This window comes from Canis aureus, chromosome 3, assembly GCF_053574225.1.
Source record: "Canis aureus isolate CA01 chromosome 3, VMU_Caureus_v.1.0, whole genome shotgun sequence".
In the NCBI taxonomy this organism is placed as follows: Eukaryota; Metazoa; Chordata; class Mammalia; order Carnivora; family Canidae; genus Canis; species Canis aureus.
Window position 1 is genome coordinate 4,709,173 of NC_135613.1, and position 20,572 is coordinate 4,729,744.

Genomic DNA, 20,572 nt, shown 5'->3' on the forward strand with positions numbered 1-20,572 from the left:
GTGATAGATTCTAGAAAAGCATTGACAAGTAGACAATGCATGGTTTGTTCCTGATCTTCTGGAGCTTGTACAGCTTCAGGGAGCTCACGTTCCCATGAAAAAGACACAATACAGCTTTTTTTTTTTTAAGATTTTATTTATTTATGAGAGAGAGAGAGAGAGAGAGAGGCAGAGACACGGGCAGAGAGAGAAGCAGGTTCTATGCAGGGAGCCCGATGTGGGACTCGATCCTGGGTCTCCAGGATCATGCCCTGGGCTGAAGGTGGCGCTAAACCACTGACCCACACAGGGTCCCCACAATACAGCTTTTTAACACCATAAATCATCCCCTATCCCTTCAATCTCTTTTCCTGTCTTTCATTTTCTTCTTTTAAATCTCTAGCCATTTTGCTGTACTTTTCCAAGACACTATTCCTTAAATAGGGATGGTATCCCCCAGGGCTCTATTTTCTTTCTCTCTTTCTCTCCTTATCTTTTTCTTTCTTGCATCCATTCTTTATGAATATTTATAGTTCACAGACTCATGTCAAGCATTTATTGAGTCACCCTATTCCTTTCCAATAGGTCTTTTTACATAGAGGATTCTAAATGGGGACGCCTGGGTGGCTCAGTGGTTGAGCATCTGCCTTTGGTTCAGAGTCCTGGGATCAAGTCCAGCATCAAGCTCCCTACAGGGGGCCTGCTTCTCCCTCTACCCTATGTCTCTGCCTCTCTCTGTGTGTCTCTCCTGAATAAATACAATCTTTAAAAAAAGATCCTAAATATTTTTAAAGAAATCCCTTAATTAAATGCTCATTTCCTGAAGTATGCTTCATGTCAGAATTTGTGCTAGATTGAACGATGAATCTTTGTTCTAAAGAGTTCACATTCTGAAGGTGAGGGGCAGGAGAAGTCAACACAAAATTGAAATAGCTAAAGCAAATTTAAAGCATAGGGTTTTTTTAGGGAAGTAGATACAGAAAAGAGTAAAATGCAAGGTTGATAATAGTATATAAAAAGTCTTGGAAACTCATCCATTTCAATATCCATCCCCACCTCCAACCAGGAAAAACGTGAGAAAATCATTGCTTTGCCCCGCATAACTTGGTTTCATTTGGCTGATTGCTTCAGGAAGCTGAGAGAGTACAATGACTGAAACACCCAGACCCTCACTTTTCTGCCCTAGTACCGCTTCAGGTAGACTGGTTCTGGAGTCAGAAAAGAGCTGGGGGCTGTCTGCCCACGAATGATGAGGCTTGGAGTCTGGTCCAGCAAACTTCTATTTCCAGAGCCCATTTCCCATTAACAAAGTCTCCACGGCAGCTCCTTTTCTCAGGGTAAATATATGCTCTTTTTAATTGATATGACTTGTAATAACAGCAACTAGTAAGTGAACATTCTCCAGAGCCAGAACTTCAAATTCTAAAGCACGCAGTCCCCGTTGACTCCTGAGCACAGCATGGACTTTTTCCCATCAAGACTGCATGCAATGCTGCCCAATTACCTCCAAATCTTCTCAAGCACTCTGTGCCAGAGGTACGAGGAATGGCTTCCCTTCTGTTATCATTTGCACCACTTGCATGTTTAGCTTATCATTATATCATTAGCATGTTGGAGGAGGCTGGCTGTTGCAAGGAAAACCGGGAGGGGTGCAGCTCCGCCTGGTTTTTGCTGGGAACTCAGTACTACAGGGAGAGACACCAACCATGTTCATCTCAGCTCTTGCACCCGATGGCAAGAATGCAAATACCAGTCAATTTTCTCTCCTTTTTTTTTTTCTTCACCTCTCCTTCTTCCTCTCCTCCACTCCCTCCCCCTAATTCTTCTGTGTCTCCTCCTCCTCTTCCCCCTTCTTCTAATTATTATTATTTCTGAGCTCTCTTTGAAGGATAAACTTAATATCTAAATTCCTTTTATAAATGTCAAACCAACATTGATTCCTTTGCCTTCTTCAATGTAATAGATCACACTTAAGGTCAACACAATTTGAATTATCCAGCCAATAGCATCAGTAATTTTATTCAAGAAACTCTTTACTTACATGGCTTTAGTCTTGTTCTAAACAATAATTTCCATAAAATTGCCTGCTTTATATTGTTCTAACATACATTCAAATATATATCTAATATGAAAATCTGTTCATCCAATTTATCTTATAGATATTCCCCCTAAATGTATCTTGTATACGCTACTGATACTCTTGCATAGCCTGCTTTAAATATGTTTTTTTTTCTTCCTCATGTTGAGTAATTTTCCTTAAGGAAAAATTCCTCTTCTCATGTTATCATTTCTTCCACACACTGATGAAGTTGGAAAAATGCCCTTTATTTATTTAGGGAATCGAAATTCTAGGCTTTGTACAATTCACTCCAGTCATACTGGACTACCTATGGGTCCCTGAACACAAAAGCCTATTTCATTATGTAGGGTTCTTATGTATTCTGTTCCCTCTTCCTATAATACCCGTCCATATTCTGTACTGTACTTGTAATCTTCCAAAATGTATCTCAGATAATATCAAGAAACTATCCAGAGGCCTGTATCTAGTTTGATTTAGGGAACTACTCTGAGTTCTCACTGTGCCTTGATGCACATAAGATAGAGACTATAAAATTACATTATTATATGTATGAATGCTTTGTATGAATAAATCAAAAAGTGCCCTAGGAATCCAGAAATTATCCAAATTTTCCCTGTGCCCCTAGGGCCTATTATAGCACCTGCCACAGAGAAGCCACCCGACAAATGTCGGTAAATGGAAGTAAACTGAATTCTGTTGCATGTTCTTGCTTCTCCTTATGGTGTTTTCCCAGATGTAAATTGAAGGTATCCCCCTTAACAACCTCTAAGCCAGTTCCGGGTACAGTCCTCGCATTCCCACTAACACGACTTTTACTATCCTGCCTCACTTGTCTTCTTGAATCTTCAACATTTAACCGTTTGGACTTGGATACAAGGTAGATGTATGTATTGAGGAAATAGCTGAAAATCCAAAGAAATGTTTCCACTTTATCCCCCAAAAAACAGATGGCAAATTGAGAAGATTCACGTTCAATATACTAAGAAATATTTTCTCCTCATGAGGACTTAGGTTTGCAATATTCATTATATTAGTGCTTTCAAGAAAAAAGAAGCAGATTCTCAGTTCCTTGTGAATTTGCTGACAGAGTGAGAGCAAGCGGGAGGCCCTGAGGACCCCCATGGGACCCCGGGTGTGAGTTCCCAGCATCAGCTGTTTGAGTCACTGGAGGTCTATACTGGATCTGATTTTTTTAATTATCTGCCAAAAGCTCCAGCTTAACTCATAGCTCTTCCCTTCTCCTGCTTCCAACAGTGTGCATACAACATTGCTCCACAAGCAATACCAAATGGCAACACCTTGAACCTTTTACCATTTCTCAGACACACTAGCAATTCAAGTGTTGGTGCCTCAACCACCTTTTCCTGCTCCCTCTTCACTTTCTTGTTAGTCCCAAATTCATTGATCAACCCGAGAGCAGGAGCAAAATCATGTAATTATATGCATGGACTACAGCCGGAATTCAAAGTGCAACCTGGGCATTTTTAGCTGTTATTTGACTCTATTCCTCAGTTTCCATGCATACCAAATAGAGTAATAATACTTAATTCAGGATACGGAGTTGAAAATGAAAATATGTTCATTTATGAGCCTTGCTCAGTCAACATTATCATATTTTCTATCTTCCTTTATGTTGGTTAAAAAAAAAAGACAGAAAAACCAGCATTAATTCTATTAGCTACTCTCAGTTTTATTGAGGCCTCATTATATTGCTATGAGGTAAGTTTATTATTCTCAATCTATAGGAGAAGAAACTGAGGCTCAGAGAAGTTAGGAATTCTGACAAAGGAATTCTGACAAATCAAGACACAAGTCATGATTAAAAAAACAAGGTGTTCCTAAATCCAAGGCGGTGTTAGTTTTCTTCTCAGCTCCTAAAATGCCTTATGCAGTCTTCCCCAGTGGCTGACACAGGAGGGCAACCATCCATAGCTATTAAATAAGTTAGCTGATAAGCCCCTCCCTTTCTCAGGCACCTCTCCACAAAGCACTGAGGCACTTTTGTTTTCAGGAATGCTCCCCAGACTATATCTGGAGCCTTTACCTGGGGGGTGCTGTTTTTTGTTTTGTTTTGCTTGTTTTTTTCCAGTGAGATATTAGAAAACAATCAGAACAAAATTTGAAGAAGAATTAAAGGTGTTGACCTTTGCTTTGGCTTCACTGCGACTTGCCCCCTTCCAAAGGGAAGAGCAGAGGAGCCCATTGCCTTCACCCGGAGCAAAGATGGCAGATGGGACCCACAGGCACAACCTGCCGTAGAACTCTGCCTTTGCCACCTACAGCCACGTGCTCTTGGATGAGCCCCTGGCCTCCTATGAGCCAGTTTCCTCATCTGTCAAATGGGCTATTAATCCTCATTCCAGATTTGTTATGAACATAAGAGGGATTCCAGAACACAGCAGGCACTCTATAAATATCTGTTCCCTTAATGATGCCTTCTCTACTGCCACTTTATCCCCAGCTCCATGAAGAGGTTCAACCTGGGTCAGTCAACACAATTGAATGCTCCAAGATTAGAACCTTTATGCTGTGCACTCTGCATATTCCAGTGTAGGTCCCACAGTAGCTCTGGGACACCCTCCTCCATTTCCCTAGGGAGCATTTCACTGTCAAACACAACCCATAATACCAAATCCCCCTCCTAGCCACCCTTTGGTGGGATAATAATTGCAACCTAAAAAGACAGATTAAGAGCCACATAACATGAATATCTTTCGTGAGAGAAAATGTGCCTTGTCTATGAAATGAACACTTACCACACCATCTATTATATGTCTGACCCTCCACTAGCTATCTTCAGGTCCATGAACTCCTTTAATGCTCGTAATGACCAGAGCAGATGGAGTTATCTCCATGTTATAAATGAGACTATCAAGACTCAGAGAAGTTCCGGATCTACATATTAATTTTACACATATTCACTGAAGACCTTTCGTATAGCCAGGGGTCCTACACACAAGATGAGTTGGTAAAGAAGGACACTCCCTGAGGAGAAATTCTACTGTGTAATCAGAAGCAATGTGCTTAGGCTTCCTGTGCCTCTGTTTCCTCATCTCTAACACGGGGATAGTTTTTTGTTTTGTTTTGTTTTGTTTTATAAGATTTCAATGCGTGAGGTGCAGAATGAAAAGCATTTAGGGAATCTACCATATAGCATGTGCTCACACTGTGTTTGCTATTATTAATAAATAATAAGCAGCCCTGCCATGTGAGAATAGGAAACAATTAAACAAATAGTTAATTTCCATTTCACAATAGAGGAATTAACAAGACTCACTTCATGCACAAAGAAGGAGATAATCAACTGCCAGTGGGAGGGAGGGCTCCAGATTGCAGTGACTCCTTAGTTAGTAGGCATCCAGTGCTCAGGATGCCACCTCCAAACGAGGCGTAACTCCCAACACAGCTCTGCTGTTAAGGAGAGCTCAGTAGAGACTGCCCCCCTGCCAGAAACTATAGAATCAAATAAATATACAATCTCGGTCTAAAATTGTGTCCAGTAAAGATGTAAATATGCATCTAATACATCTGCAATGTTTTCATAAAAGCTCAGAAGACCCCTTTTTTAACAAAATAATTAAAAAGTGTGTAAAACTCAGTGTACCACCGGCTTCTCCTGCTCACAGATCCAGAGATGTCTTGCAAAGCTCACCAGAAGTTATACAGAGAGAGAAGACAAGTCTAATCATCACAAATATCAACTCAGAACTCTGCATTTATCCTTCAGTTGTTTTTCCTCTCAAATAATGTTCTTTTGGGAGCATTTGGAAGAATCATTTCTCCTGAGAAAATATCACTGACTGACATTTAGAAATAATACAATTTCCAGCTATGAACCATCCTTTGCATCTCATTTTAACTAGAGAGAGAGAGAGAGAGAAGAGTTAGGCAAGGGACTGATAAGTAGTGTTCATTTACAAGAGGGGGAGGATACAAAGAGTTTACCTTTGAAAAACAAAATGGGCCTACTCAAGTACTATTGATAAAAAAATGCCAAGTGTCAGATGCTTACAACATAGCAGCACTAGGTGGAGTGCCTTATGTTTTTGTTTTTGTTGTTGTTATTGTTGTCGTTTTCATTGAATCCTTACACCCGTGAGAAAGGTGTAATTTTCCCAGTTTTTCAGATGTGGAAACTAGGGCATATATCAAGTTACTTGGGAAGTAACTGGCTGAAATCACGTGGAGAATAAAATGCAAAGCCAGAATTCAAATTCGAGTCCCTGAATTCTGCAAGTCACATCTTAAATCACTATGGTGTTCCCAGCAGACTCAGATTCACCCAAATTGTTTCAGGCTTCAGAGTTAAAAACCTACTTGTAAATCCCAGCATGGTGAGTACAAAGATCCACAGCCTCCTCCTGGGATATAAACCTTGGTTCTACTTAGTGTTGGCTAGATCACAGGTTCTAATTTGTCTTCCCCACCTTTAATGGAAAAAAGGGGGAGTTAACATTTAATTTGGTTTGGATAAACTTTTTCTTCTATCAGTGTTGAGCAGATAATTGGCCATGTCCTGGCATGCAAAGTGTGCTTCTATTATTGTCAGATGTCTTAAGTGTGATTAAGTTGTCTTTTCTCTGTCAAATCATCTTCAAAAAGGTAGTGGGGCATGGTCATCACTGTAGTGAACATGGAGTTCTGAGGACTTAACAGAGAAATATTATAAATAAAGAGGACAATGATATTTATATCCAAGCCTGTTTGTTGTAGGACTAAGGCAATAGTTTTCAAAGACGTTGGTGGAGTGACTGGCACATAGTAGGAATTTTATAAATATTTTTCTCCTTTATTATTTTCTCCTTCAGACGATGAATATCATAACCATCTGTACAGAACAGAAATGAAGTAGACTATGCTGTTGAGCAATAAATTTAATTTCAAAAAATCTTGTTAGGAAATGAGTGGAAAATGTTTCTGCATTTGCAGTAGAGCAGAAAACAAGGCAATTATGGATATCAAGAATTGACTGTAATCACCAGTCAGAGATGCAGAATTACAACACAGGCTCTTAAATTGGAAGAGTAGCTAAGAAGTTTAAATTAGAGGTCAACTACATTTTGGGAGATGAGAAAGAATATGAAAACTGTTTTGTGGTTACTTCAGCAGGATAATTTAACTTGGGCAAGAGGAAGGAGATGTTACATGAAGTTTCCTGAAGCAGGTTGGAAAAGTCAATGGATAATCTCAGGGAATCTTTCACCATCCACCCTGACATCATGGCTGCCAACATCACCCTAAACCAGTCTATTGATTTTTCCCCCCAAAACACACAAAACTACGCAAATAACAACTACCAAGTACTTACTGTGTGTTAGACACTGCAAACATGTTAGCCAAAGTACTCTTCACAGAAACAATTTAAGGTAAATATTATTCACATACACATAAATGAGTCTCAGAACAGAGCGCTCATCTCCAAGGGCTTATAATTGAAACGTGGAAAGAACAGAGCTCACTTGATAGATATTGAGAAGCTAATATGCACTAGTTATTTTGCATTCATTGTCTCATGCGATCATCACAACAATCCACGACTTAACCATCATCACATACGTGTTACATGTCAGGAAATCAAATTTTACAGAGTTTGAGAAACTTGCCCAAAATCACAGTTGTAAGTGGCAGAGGAATGGAATCCTGGTTTGTCTGATTTTGTCACCACACCACATGGGAAGCCAGGCAAATACCCCATAATTATAGATAGATATGCTTAGTTTAAGACCGTCAGTCCCAGAGGAAAATCCATGCTCAAAGTCATGCCTAATGGCACAGTCCTTTTCTTTCAACAAAGCCTGAATTTATTCATTTATGGTCATTAGTTGTACATAATCATGGCCAACCTGCCAGGTAAACAGCTAATTATTTTGGTTGTGTTATAAGCAAATAAATTTCCCTGTCTGCAAAATGACAAATGAGACCAGATCGGCAGAGAAACAATTGTTCCAGGGTTGCAAACTCCCAGGAGACTAATGAACAATGGCTTCCTGAATGAGCAATTGCAAAACAAAGAGATTACATTAATGTGGTTTCTTTAGAAACAGAGAGCGATCCATTGGCTTTAATGCCTTTGCAATAAAGAACTTCGGTGGGTTGGGTGGCTGAGAAAACACACAAGAAATGCTCTTGTCTTCAGCAGGAGCTTCTCAGACACCACAGCACTCCGGTCAAGCTCACCGTCAAGCACCACCTCCAGGACTGCCTGAATGCCAGAAATTTCACCCTGAACCTAGTGGCCCAGCCACCTACCTGGATTACAGATAGCACGACCTGTAACCAAAAGCTTTCTTTATGAGCACACATGCATGTCAGCACTCTGTGAAAGTCTGGAACACTCAAGCAGAAGGCAGTGTGTGTCCAGTGGCCCAAAAGATGAACTTTGGACTCGATCAGATCTGGATTTGAATCCAGCCTCTTCCAGTTACTTCCTCTGTGCTTTTGGACAAGTGGGTTAATAACCCTTTTGCAGCTAAGGCAGTTAAGGGATCTTATTTATAAAATGGGGGCAGCAGTTTCTCACTTTCTCCCAGAATCTTTGCAAATATAAACTAAAACAATGACAGAGCACCAAACTAGAACAACAAACTTGCCAGTGTCTGTGTGTGTGTGTGTGTGTGTGTGTGTGTGTGTGTGTGTCTGACTTTAACATTCAGAGAAGACAAATCAACTTAAGCAGCAGTGAGTTAGATATCCAGGTAAGTCAGGCCCTAATCAGGACTATGTTTTTGGACTTTGTAATTTTTCTGAAATTTTTACAAGACAAGGAACTGGGGATCAACCAAAGAGCAGAGTAAATACCGTTAAACAGCTTTGAACAGAGTCAGCTTTTGTGCTCATAAGTAGCTTATTCACTTTAGTTTTAGGAAAACAGGAAGTAATAAGATTAAGGATCTAAAGCTCAAATGAAAACATAACGTCAAACCTAGTCCAAGTAGGATTTGGGTTCAGGAAAAAGATTGAAATATTCCATAAAATTAAAGGGCGATGAACAGACTTACAGTAAACCTGATACACACATTCTCTCTGTATTTTGTAAACTTCTAATGGAGCACTACCTAGAAAATAATAAATCGAGAGGGTTTATTAAGAAAGTCCAGTGCGGAGCAGGAAATACGGGCCAGGCATTTTCAGAACATGAGCACCAATGATTTGTACGCAGCCTTTACCATTAGTGACATAGCAAGGGATGGAGAAATGGCCTGCAAACTGTTCGACCACTGTGCACTCAGTAGGGCAAAAATCTCCAGCTCTTCTCAATCATTCATCCCTGTTTGAAAGATCTTTGTTACAACAAACAGTTGGAGGGAAATAACCCTCCTGGCTTACGATGTCTATCGTATGATATAGTTGGGGGAAAAAAACAGATGCAGTTGTGTATCTGGTTTTAAACTGCAAGACAAAGTGATTCAGGCTTAAAAATAACCAATTAGCTTTATTGGTTATATAACACAAATTACTTAAATAGTAAAACTTTAGAAGTAGCCCATTAATGAAAAATCACTGCACAGGCATAATTAAGGCCATTATAGGCATCTGCTTTTGAAATGGGTATAGATAATAATATATTTAAACCATAGTTCATACACATTTTAAAGTCCAGTTAAAATAATGTTATAAGCATGTTTCACAAATATGCATCATTCCTCTGGTAAGGACAACTGAACACAATGAATTGCTAGTAAAGAAATAAACCTGATAATAATTTGTGGTGAAAAGCAAAAAACAGGAAAAATTCCCTCACCAGTTCAAGGCAAACGTGATGTTACATAAGTGAAAAAGCTTTTTTGATCAAGTTGTAGAATTCTCAAAATCTGTTTTCTTTCTTTTTCTTTTTTATGTTTTTTTAAATCTGTTTTCTAAGTGTTTACAGCAGGAGCTTTAGAACGTACAAAGGACTGCATGTTAGTCAAGCTTCTTTAAAAACTCCTGAAGACTCTTCAGGAAATACTAACTTTTGTGAGGCCTTCCTACTTTTATCAACCACTATTAATACATTACATGGGTTACTAGCAAAAAGCATCCAATCACATACTTAAAATAAAAAAAAATACAAAATAATACAAAGATAAATAAATTTAAAATACAATAAAGATCAGTTATCAGTGCATTAGGGAAATGTACTCACAGTTTGGGGACTATAATCAATGAGCGAATGAATAAGCGTCTGCTACTCATGTAGCATTGACTGTGAACCACACACTGTTCTAAGTATTTTCTGTACATTTGTTAACTATCACATAATCCTTCAAATTCCTCAATTGTATCAATGGAATAGATACTAATATCAGTTCATTCAAAGATAAGGAAACTAAGGGATTGTATTTCCTAACCTGGATCGAGAAGCTCCCAGTTTCCATTTCTGTCTCCCGCACTCCTTTTCTGACCTCCACAAGTCACACAATTCCTCTGGCTTCTGTCTCCACCTCTGTGAAGTATCTCAGTTTTAAACAAATAACACACGTACAATTGTTTCACCCAAGTGCGTGCTAGGCATTGAGTAAATGTTAATCTGACTCTGAAATTGAATTGGGAAAGGAAGAAAAAGAGATATTCAGATCCTTTAGTCTGTGACTTTTAATATTTAACTAAATCTAAATACATTTTTCTCATATGTGTTTCTTAAGACGTTTTGCATTATGCTTTGCAGTATCTTTATTTTTCTAGCAAGCACTTAATATCTAGACATTAGTAGTTTATACCTACTAAAGTATATACTTTAAATGTAGGGAAAGTACTTCTTATTGAATCATATAAAGAAACTGGATAGAGTTTAGCATTGATTCACTTACAGAGGAAAGTATTGAAAACATTGTATATTTAATTTTATATTCACCGAGGGAAATCCAAGGGAGATGTTTATAGGCGTCTGCTTGTGATTTGAATGGTACTATCATTCTGAAAGGTGGATGGTACTTGTGACATTGCCTTTAAGGGAAAGGACAACATAAAAATCATCTGAGACAAGTTGCTTGCTGAGACAAGAAGCCAGACAGCGATGTTGGTGGTTATTGGTGATTCTCCCTCCAAACTTAGCATAAAGCCATCTTAGTAGTGCACGCAAATATAATCAGACTCCAGGGGACTTTCTCTCATTAACTGACCGCCTAAAACACTGACAGAAAAAAATATTCCATTATATTAACTAAAAGTAAGAATCATCATTGCCAAGGGGTCTTAACTGTAAGCATTTGGGTTAGTAAATTCAATTCTCTGATTATGATAATTCTTTCAAATAATAAACAATAGGTATAGTAATGTATTTATTCATTCAAGACATTGAGATATGTACTTGAGAATCAATGTTAGCACAAATAGATATCCTCCTTGGTCCTTGTCCTTCTAAGATTTACAGGCCAGTGAAAATGATAGATGTATATAGAAAATTAAACAAATTTTTGTAAAATTGCCTCTATGCAAATGTACAAAAAGCAGTACCATGACACCATGCTTGTGAGCCATAACACTTTATAGTCAAGCAAGTAGAAAGGCATTGACTTCTCAACTACAGAACCCGCATCAATGGTACCTCCGTTTTCATAGATAAAAAGTCCTCTGATCAGGCTTCCTTTTAGCTGGAGGAGAAAGAACATTCCCAATTCCACATATATTACATATTTCTATATTTTCTGCACTGACCACTCCTTTTGTCTTATCACATTCTCAATTGAGACGTGATTGAAATCAATTAGGCTAGAGCTTGAGAGTCACCGCCAGCTGTTCCTGCCTCATCAGTGTGTCTTTTTAAAACATTTTCTTTTCCTTTCTTTTGTCTTCCTCTCTTTTCTTTTCTCTTCTTTCTTTTTTCTTCTTTTCTTTTCTTTTCTTTACTTTTCTTGTCTTTTCTCTCTTTTCTCTTCTTTCTTTTTTCTTCTTTTTTCTTTTCTTTTCTTTTCTCTTTTCTTTTCTTTTCTTTTCTTTTCTTTTCTTCTTTTTTTCTCTCTTTTTAAGATGTTATTTATTTATTTGAGAGATGTGAGGCCAATGCCTGGCTCAATCCCAAGACCCTAGGATCATGACCCGAGCTGAAGGCAGACGCTTAACCGACTGAGCCACCCAGGCACCCCCTAAGGCATTTTCTATAGTAACTGAATTCATCTATCAGATGGTAGTTTTACTGGTGTTGGAGAAGTCATGCTCTTTTGGCAAAGTTTCACTATGTATATATAGATACGATGCTGAATCTGACCTCAAAGTGGAGAAGCATAACTATTGGCTCTTCAATTTTTGCTATGCGGTGAACAATTTGATCACAAAGGGTTCCAAGGACCATCTCATGGAATTTTAAAGGCAACTGCTCACAGAGAGATTCCAGGGACCATGTCCTGGTGTGTGGCATGTTACCTGAACCATCAGATTAGGAAGAAGAACAACATGTGAGTGAGCCCCTTGAAGAAAAGGCTGGTCACTAAAATCCAATGGAATTCTTAGAAGAAAACACCTGCCTTCCTCTTCTTCTTGTCTAAATTTCTGTCAGAGTGGTTTGTTCTGAAAAGTCGGTGGAGGAGTATTAAAAATCAAGAAAATATTCTCCTACCAGTGGAAATATTTACAAAAGCTAACCATAGCTTTGAAGGGGGGAGGGTGCCTGACATATCATTTAGATCACCCTCTTACAACTATCACTATGGAGCCCGCAGACACATTTCTATTAGTTGTCTTTGCTGTAAAGGTATTTTAGGCCACCGAATTAAAAATATAACCAGTTGTAGGCTTTGGGGAAATTAGTTCATAATTTAGAGCTTACTGGCCATAGCATATGCTAGAGAGCAAGAAAAAGTTAAATCTTCTTTTACAAAGATCTAGATACTTGAAAACTATCCCTTGCTGAAATTCATCATGGACCCAGCCATGCCATTCTAATTAAGTTTACAATGTCTATTGTTAAAAAGAATAGTTCTTACTGTGTGGAAGAAATTATACCCAGCAATTCCAGCCTATGATAGTCTGCAAAAATAACTCCTAATTGACTGTTGAGAGTAATGATAACATGATTTAAAATATAACGTCGGCACTAGAAAATTTAGTGCAGAAGACCAATCCGAGGGTTGAGCTGTCAGGAAAGCAGCCCATTGAATTTTTCTAAGCTAATTCAAATGAAAACGCTAAGATTAAAAGTGATAACACAGTGCCAATGAGATAAGAATTTCTGCAAAATTAGATTACAGCTTTCTTGCGGCCATAAAAACCATATTATCTTTGACACTACTAAATCAATCACTGCAAAAAAAAAAAAAAATATCTTCACAAGTTCAACTAGTGCCTCTTGTTGGAACCTGAAGAGTTTGGGCGTTTTTCCTGCTGTTTGAGAAACGGAAATGGTGTGGGGTTTTTTTTGTACATCTTGTCCGAAGAGGGATAGATGTTTCACAACTAGCAGTGCGACAAAGAAATCACACCATTTGCTTATCGTATCACCAAAGATATCATTTAATTTAAAAGGGCAAAAAAAAATCTGCAAAGTATTAAATTATAAAATGCGGTAACTTTTACAACTTGTTACTTAGGTACTTACTGGCTACTATTTAGGAGTTAATTTTATTTTTGTGTTCCTACAATATAGGTAGCCATTTCCTGATACTTTTGTTCACTTCTCAGCAACTTCAGACACCTTTAATGAATAGGTTTCATTTAGAATACTGTTTTCCCTGCTCCGTGAGTGTTCATTTTATTAAGAACTAGTGGCCCTGGCCTAATTCTTCAGTAGGAGGACAGAAAACAATAGGACACTCTTGAGCTGATACAAAAAAGGCAAATCACACACACCCGGTATAGAACCATGACAGCCTGACCATTGGCTCCTCTGGAATAAAAACATAGATAATAAGAGCACAGACTCAGAATTTAGAGAGAACCAAGGTTGGATTCTAGCTACATTGCATGGTAGCAATATGAGCTTGAGAAAGTCATTTAATCTCTCTGCCCCCAGTTGCTTATTAGTAAAAATGATATAGTAATTATTGTAGGGCTGGTATGAGAATTAAGTACAAACTATGATGCTTGATGCATAGAAAGTACTTGACATATTAAATTGTTGTTATCATCATCATTAGTATTATTTGTATATCCAACTTCCATCAATTGAAGTAAAAATTATTAAAATAGTGCTCGCTTCGGCAGCACATATACTGAAATTGGAACGATACAGAGAAGATTAGCATGGCCCCTGCGCAAGGATGACACGCAAATTCGTGAAGCGTTCCATATTTTTTGAAAAAAAAAAAATTATTAAAATATACTGTCTTATTTCAAATCACATCTCTTGGAGCATGGCATTATTTTGTGCCTGAATTACCTTCAGACCTTAATGGTGACCTGGCAAATATCCATCAGCTCTGAATATTTATTTTAAATACTTAACAAGTGGTGGATGAATGGAGATGATTGACAGATAATCTCCACTGATGCTAGCAGACTGATGTCACTGTCCCTTTAGCCACTGCTAGTAACCTTTTAGGAATATACAGTATTGGACTTTCACTGGGCATGGTAACCACCTGTTGGCCTTTCTTTTCACCTGAGTTTGAATTCTTCAAAGATAAATATCTATTCTAATTCTTCTCTGTCTTACAGTTTTATACAAGTACAGAATCTAGTGTGTTCAGTGTTTACTGAAGATGGAACTGTTTCTATGACATTTTATATATTTTTAAATATGCATTATCATTGGGGCACCTAACTGGCTCAGTAGGAATACTATGACTCTTAATATCGGAGTTGTGAGTTTAAACCCTATGTTGGGTGTAAAGATTACTAAAAAAGGAATATATATATACTTTATTATTTACAACACTTTTAGGCTCACAGAAAAATTGAGTGGAAAGTACAGGTAGTTCTCATATACCCTATGCTCCCACTCTCAACATTCTGCCCCAGGGTGATGACTTTGTTCCAATCTATGAACTCACATTGACATATGGTGTAGTTTGCATGAGGGATCACTTTTGGTGCAGTGTGTAATATGGCTTTTGACAGATGTGTAATGACACATATCCACTATTATAGTGTCATTCAGAATAGTCTCACTGCCCTAAATTCTCTCTACCTCCCGTACATAGAGCCTTGTAAGAGGTAATTAAAGGTAAGGGCCTTAATACAACAGAAACAGTGTCCTTATGTCAGGAGGAAAAGCTACCAGTGATGTAAAAGAGAAAAGCCCATGTGAAGATGCAGCAAGAAGTAAGTAGTCATTAAGCTAGGGAGGGCGGTCTTAGCAAAGTTACGTCTCTCAACATCTTGATCTTGGACTTGCAGTTATCCAGTCTGTACGATGGCAGTTTATCTGATTAATGCAGGTTGTAAAGTTTGCCTCTAGATTTTCTTCTTCCTCTTCCCCTTCTTCCCCTTTCCCTTCTTCTTCTCCTTCCTCCTCTTCTTCTTCTTCGCAGTCTTCTTCTTCTTTCTTATTTCTTCTTTCTTCTTTCTTCTTTTGCCTATGGATGTCTTTTCCCAGCACCATTTGTTAAAAAGACTGTCTTTTCTTCACTGCATTACCTTTGCTACTTTGTCAAAGGTCAACTGACTGTATTCACATGGGTCTCTATTTCTGGACTCTATTCTGTTCCATTATCTATGTGTGTATTCTTTTGCCAGTATCACGCTGTCTTGATTACTGTAGCTTCAGAGTAAGTCTTGAAGTGGAGTAGTGTCAGTTCTTCAATACTGTGTTGGATACTCTGGCTCTTTTGTCTCTCCATATGAACTTTAGAATCAGTTTACCAGTAATCACAGAATAACATCCTGGAGCTTTGGTTGAGATTGCATTGAATCCATTGATCATGTTGGGAAGAAACCTTGACCGTATTAAGTCATCTTCATGAACACGAGGTATCTCCCTATTTATTTAGGTTTGTTTTTTTTTTTTAATTTCTTTCCTCAGAATTTTGTTGTGTTCCTTATATGGATATTGAACATATTTTGTCAGATTTATACATACGTATTTCATTTTATGGGGTGCTAATGTAAACAGTATTATGCTTTTGACTTCAAATTCCATTTGTTCATTGCTGGAATATAGGAAAGCAACTGACATTTATATGTTAACCTTGTATCCTATAACCTTGCTATTCTTACTTACTAGTTACTGAAGGGTTTTGTTGATTTTTTCGATTTTCCACATAGATGATTAAATCATCTCCAAACAAAGACAATTTTATTGCTTCCTTTCCAATCTGTATACCTTTTATTTTTTTCTTAGCTTTTCTGGTTTTATTGCATTAGGTAGGACTTCCAGTAATATGCTGAAAAAGTACACTGAGAGCAGACATTCTTGCCTTGTTCCCGAGCTTTATCAGGACAGCTTCTAGTTTCTCACCACATTTTATTTTTTATAATGATTTTACATGTGATAATCATACTCAGCCATGGAAAATGTTTCAAATTAAGTTCATTGTTTGTGTTTTAAAGGCTATGTTTAGCCAAAAATTGCTGCATATTCCTACCATCAACCACTTAGAAGGTACCATCTCTGTCTTGGATAGAATCTTTTTCCTAACCCAACTAAAATTTATTGTCCCCCAGCAGTGGGGGACATGTCATATTTTTTTTTACCTCATAGTTTCATAGATTCATGGCTTTAAGAATCTGATCATAATATTCACGTTTTATTTAAATTCTCCCTTTAGTCTTGTCCACTCTTCCACAAGGAGGACAAAACACAATCTAATGGTTCCCTTCCCCCTTAATTCTGTCTTTCTCAAAATGTAAAGGAACGCTAAATTAAATTGTAAATGAAAATGTGAGGCAAATACAGCAGCTCTGATTTAAATGTGTCTTTTTTATAAATAAATGGATGATTTGATTAAAAATTAACAAAATGATTTTAGTGCTATACACTTGGGAAATAGTACTGTAGGCTTAGGCAACAGCAACAGGAGAGAGAGCAAGACAGATAAATTATTTTGATTTAAATTCCAAGGTAGCAAAATAATCGAAAAATTCATAAATTGTTGTTGAGTTCCACATACTAGATTTGGTATTTAATCTCATTTTATTGTATGCAGGTCACAATTTGGAAGCTGCAGTCTGCATTACTTAGAGCTATAAAGGAATTGATCATGTATTCTATCTGTGGTAACTAAAACATTGTGACAAATGTTGCCAGATTTTTTTTAAGTACAATTAATGATATTCCTAGACAGCAACTTGGTTGTGTTAGTAAAAGGTACCAAAAAGCCTTTATACTAATACTAATGCAACTCAGGTAAAGACACCAAATTAGAAACCTAGAAAAATCTTTCATGGCTCTAATTTGGTTTTGGTTATATGAGAACGAGAAAGTGTGCATAAACCGTAGAATGTGAGCAGAGCCTCCAATTTTCATTTTAGAAAACAAAATAGCCCATAAGAAAATTCGTGTTTTTAAAGTTTTCATCCCATTTTTCAAGTATGATTTTAAACCTTATTAGTCTTCAAAAGAACGGTGTTTATTTCTGATTCATGCATATATCAGGAAAATATAAGAAAGTAGCCCCACGGTGGTTAAAATATTGAAGATATTATTTGCTTTGAATGTTTCCTTGTGTTCATTAAACTTTACTAGATAGGGTAACCTTGAGCGGTGCCTGCATTTGATTGCTTAGAATTCCAAATCTGATCTGTAAAATCACCTCCAGTGTGTGACTGGGTTTACTATGTAATTTTTCTTTTCAAATATGCCATTATTGTAGTCTTCCACCTAAACCCTAAGAATGCTGTTATTAACTTGCTTTTAAGGTCCTCAATAAAGCAACATTTAGGATGTACATAAAAACACTGCATTTTTATTAAACAGCCCTAGAGGAAGGAAAGGTTATTTTAACAGTCACATCAACAGTATGGTTCTATGGTTCTATTCAATTAGCATTGGCTTGCCAACCTCCTTAAGTACTGGCACCAGGTCCCAGTGTGCTTATTAATAGATTTTTCTTTTTCTACACTTTACCCAATATCATAAAACTTTGGTAAAAACATGTCCTAGATTTTACAAGGCAAGTAGTATCTCTATCCTTAGTCTCTTTCTCCCTCTCGCTCTCTCTCTCTCCCTCTTTCTCCACCCTTCCTCTTAATTTCCTCTCTCCCTTAACCCTTAAGCCCCTTGTTTTGTGAGCATAAGACACAAAGAGTGAGAGACAAAAAGAGATGATAGATACATAGAAAGATAAGAAAGAGTTGATAAATGGAACCATACAAACACATGAGCTAGGGAAAATTTAATAGTGATAGAAAAGAGAGTAGATTTGAAAACATTTTTTAAAATTTAAGATAAATAGAATTAGATGATTGTTCTAGATACAAACAAACAAGAGAAGTCAAAGATTAATAATAAAATAGAATTAGGTTCAAAGGGGATATGTTTAAATACAGCTAGGTTTCATTTAGAGTTTAGTATGTGTCATAAACTGTATGAAATTTGTTTTCATATGCTGTTCCATTTAATCCACAAAATGTCTTAGAGATAAGGAAACTGAGACCCAGGGAGGGTAAGAAACTTGCCAAAGGTCATAACTATAATACTGATTATAATAGTATTATTAGTGCTATTATAATAGATTATAATAGTGCTGATTAGAGATTCATGGGCAGGCATTCTGATGCACTGTTAATAAACGTTACCTTCTGGCATGCTGAATTTGTGATGCCTATTCTCATCTAGGTGGAAACGTCCAACGGTATGTTGGATATGGGATTCTGAATCTCAGGGGTGATGGGTTTTGGCATTTGGTAGAGTTAACCAGGGGGCAAGAGCATGCTTAAAGTAGTGGTGCACAGATATAATTCTGGGAAAAATCAACATTTAGGGAAGAGAAAATGCAGTAATGAGACAGAGAAGTCAAACACAGAAGGAGAAGAGGATTCAGAGAATTCAGAGTAACGAATGTCAAGGGTGGTAGATAGTTGCAATAAATAGAAAATGACCAACATCGATGCAAACTGCAGCACCCAGCAGAGCACTTAGTTGTAAGAAAAGAACATCATGATTATTGGGTACAGACACTCAGGAAACCCTTTCCAACCTACTCTAAGGCCATTCCTAGTAGAGGATTGGAGAAAGTTGAAATTGTAGTAGGTGGGAAACGGGTTGACAGGGAAGCATCGTGGGGTTTCAGTAGACTAAGATTGTAAGACTGCCCGGCACCTGCTTTCACACATAGTGTGATCATCATAAGCACTATTATGTTCATACATATTTTTCTTTCGAAGTGGAATCTGTGCTTAGAGTATCATTACAGGAATTTCATGCAGAGATGCTTCAAGAAATAATCTAGACTATGACCTCAAATTTTTAGCAGTGGGGGCATGTTTTTAATGGAATCACATTTTGAAGATTTAAAAAAAAAATTAAGCCTCAGAATATGCAAGAGATATATTTAAGTCCACCAAAAGAGCTCCATTTGGTAAAGCAAAAATGCCACAATCTTTTAAAACTGGTACTTTTTCTAAAACTGAAAACTTCACACATTTTACATTTCATTTGCTAACTTTCACAGCAGGCCTCCCCAAACCCAACTTCCTACTGAAGTGTGTTTCCAAGCAATTTAATTTGGAAATTGAGAGCTATCTTGACCTTTTCATGGATTTTAAACTCTGTGTCCTAAAAGACTTCAGAGACAACACTCCACAGGTGACCAAACATTCCAGAATAATAGCATTCCTATTTTTAGATAGCATTTGCTATAACTAAAAATTAGATTATTCAATCAGTTCTCTTTTAAAAGGCCTTCTGGACAAGCAGTTTTTACATTTGAGTTTGCATGACATTTACCACTTTGTGTGTTCCATTAAGTATTATTACAAGGCCTTTTACATCTATGAATACATGGCACTAAAAGAGAAAACTCCAGCTGTCCTTGGACTCAAGGTTCTGAATCAAGATCTACAAAACTACAGAAAGATAGCACTTTAAAATCCTCTGTGGTGGAAGGAAATTTAGCCCTTCTCAAATGTTTGCTGAGGCTCCACTCAGAATAAAGTAAGTTTTACCAAACAGTAACGATTTGAGCTGAAGGAAACCATTCATCACTTCCATATGTTTTATTTATTCAAGTTTTCCAGAATTCATTTTTAAAGATGAATTTAAAGAAAGAGTCTTGTTTTTTAAGTGGTTAAAAAAAAATACAGATGTGGATCACTAGCCTTGTTTTGCAGCTGAGGGCAAGTGAGGTGTAAGATGACCTACCCAAGGTCACATCATCAATTAGTGACAGGACATGTTAATAAAAGTTCTTTGAGCTGCAAAATACAGAAACCAATTTTAACCCGTTGAAGAAAAGAATGACAACTCCTTGGGAGGATACTAGAGTAGCCCACAGAATCAAAAAAAGTGTTTAATGACCAAAACATAGGTAGGAAGAAACCAGGGTAGCTTCAGGAACAGCACGTGTCAGATCTTCTCTCCAGGATATGACCCTAAAGAGAACCTATAGCATCAACAGATGTGGTCCACTCTCTATTTAAGCTTCCAGGTCTCACAGGAGAAAATATGATTGATTGAGTTTCATTGGCAGGTGTGTCTCCTCTGCAATTCAAGTCTATGGC

The 20,572-nt window shown here is 37.4% G+C and overlaps 1 non-coding gene across 1 annotated transcript; it reads left to right on the forward strand.

Moving 5' to 3' along the window:
• Nucleotides 1–14,160: 14,160 nt before the first annotated feature.
• Nucleotides 14,161–14,267, forward strand: LOC144311657 (U6 spliceosomal RNA). The gene has a single exon (XR_013377243.1). It is a non-coding gene; the product is annotated as a U6 spliceosomal RNA (small nuclear RNA).
• Nucleotides 14,268–20,572: the final 6,305 nt, after the last annotated feature.